Genomic DNA, 2,500 nt, shown 5'->3' with positions numbered 1-2,500 from the left:
AGAGGAGACGCTTCCCCTAACTGGTCTCTTCTGTACTGCTCCATTAGAGGCGCCACCTAGTGTCTGTTCAGGGTAACAGCGGTTTTAAGGTCTCCGGTTGGAGGTTTGACATCGAGAGAAAGAGGCGGAACATCTGGGGGGGGAGGGGGGGGGGGGTGACAGAGAAGGCTGAGAATTCACCTGAAGGCTCTGCCCCCTCCGTACATCCAACCCAATGAAACAACATTTCTTAATAAAAACTCCTGTGTTCTCCAGGAAGTAGACAGAACCAAGAGGAGGAGGTGGGTCTGTGGGAAGGGGGCGGGGCTTAGGCCCTCCATTGGAACCAACACCGGGTTTCTCAAACAAAGAAAACCACCACCACCACCGCCCCCGGTGTCTAATAAAATCAGCGCTGACCCCTGGTGGTCCCTGGTGGTCCTCCTGTAAAGGGCTATCACCCCCCCCCCCTCCCTTCCCCATCATCTCAACAGTCTTGGGGGACGTCCTGCTATTTACACAAAGAGGCGGCTGAGAACTGAGGGGGGGGGGCTCTGGGGCCTGGGGGTCATGTGACCGTGTGATGGTCATGTGATGGTCATGTGACCACCTGTTTACCGGCGGTGGTGGGACGACACTCAAACCAGGTTTGAATAAACATTCCCATGACGCAACGCTAGCAGCGCTTAGCTCGTAGGTGGCGCTAGTTTGAATGTGTGGTGCTTGTTGTTGCGTTACAGTTGTGAGTCTTTGCAGCAGGTGTTGGATTCCACGCTGAGTTGGCGGGGTTTGTTTGTTTGTTCCTTAGCGTGCAGCCACCCGGGTGGGAACACACAACGACACTTTGTTACAATGATTACAACCATAAACACTCACATAGTCTTCTGAACGTGACAACAATTCATTTCTGTTTCTGATGAACAGAGGTTGCAGGGTCACGGAGCTGAGACTGTTGGCAGAGGCTCAACAGGCTACAAACACAGGGCTAAGGACGCAAGTCTGGCTGGTGCGGGGTGGGCGGGGCTTTCAAACTGGACCAATCACAGCGACTGAACAGCGAGGGAGGGAGAGAGAGAGAGGGAGAGAGAGAGAGAGTTGGGGAGAGAGGCAGAGAGAGAGAGGAAGGGAGAGAGAGGGAGGAAGGGAGAGAGAGGGAGAGGGAGAGAGAGAGGCAGAGAGAGAGAGAGAGAGAGAGGGAGGAAGGGAGAGAGAGGGAGAGAGAGAGAGTGAGAGAGAGGAAGGCAGAGAGAGAGAGGGAGAGAGAGAGAGCAGATGGAGGTTTTGTGGCTTCATCCACATCAGCTGACGACTCTGTCCTTCAATCATCCCTGCAACACACACACACACACAGGTGCCTGGGCTGTGTCCTCTAACTGATGTTGGATTTATTAAAGTCAATGAGCCGACCGGCCATCTGTTGATCCTCCCGGAGGGGGGGGCGCAGAGGGGGTGGTGGTCATGTGACACACACACTCACACACACACACACACACACACACGCACGCAGCTGTAAGGGCAGATCCAGAACATCAGCAGGAGACAAAGAACCTGCAGCAACTCCTCCTCCTCCTCCTCCCCCCACCCTCACCTCCTCCCTCTCTTCCTCCTCCCTCTCTTCCTCCTCCTCCTCCCCATCACTCTCTCTCTCTCTCTCTCCCTCCCTGCTTCCTCTTTATGGTCTTCATATTTCACCGCTACGGCTCTCTGTGCAGTGGAGGTGGCGCTGGTGAGTAGGTCATGTGACTAACGGCGCTCTGCTGGCACTCCATCAGAAAGCATGTGTGTGTGTGTGTGTGTGTGTGTGTGTGTGTGCGTGTGTTTGACAGACTTGAATGCGTCTCGCAGCTCCCAGATGAAATTTTAATCTGGAACGGCAGCAGCAGCCCGCTGGCTGTTAACCCCTCCCCACCTCCCCCACTCCCCTCCCGGCCTCTCCGGCACCCCCCCGCAGGCCAAACGGTGCACCCTCAGCTCCAATTTCTATGTACAGTACATTTGTCGCACACACACACACACACACACACACACACACACACACACACACACACACAACAAGTCTCAATAAATAGAGTCCTCGCCCACACTGTAAAACCTCCGCTGAGTGCGTGTGTGTGTGTGTGTGTGTGTGTGTGTGTGTGTGTGTGTGTGTGTGTGCAACCAGGACATTGTGCCTGCGGCTGAGGAAACACTGTTTACGAGTGGTTATTAATCCCCGTCAAGGTGCCGCTGCGTAAAAGTGTGTGTGACAGGTGTGTGTGTATGTGTGTGTGTGTGCGTGTGTGTGTGTGTGTGTGTGCTGATGATGATTATCCATCTTGTCACATTTATTATCAGGACAAATTTAGCATTGACGCTCCAGAAAACAAAGCTGGACTTTGACACTGAACTGGATTTTGTGCATCTTTCATTTTTGTGCGTTTTAGTTTTTTTGCCGGAGCCGACGGCTCCTAACGGCTCCGAGGACCCTGTAACAAAAACAAAACAAAACAAAACCACGTGGCAGCGCATAATTATATCAACT

The sequence above is a fragment of the Nelusetta ayraudi genome, unplaced genomic scaffold (genome assembly GCF_046127955.1).
Source record: "Nelusetta ayraudi isolate G7.1 ecotype Tasmania unplaced genomic scaffold, CSIRO-AGI_Nayr_v1 ptg000084l, whole genome shotgun sequence".
In the NCBI taxonomy this organism is placed as follows: domain Eukaryota; kingdom Metazoa; phylum Chordata; class Actinopteri; order Tetraodontiformes; family Monacanthidae; genus Nelusetta; species Nelusetta ayraudi.
This window is presented reverse-complemented; position numbering follows the sequence as displayed.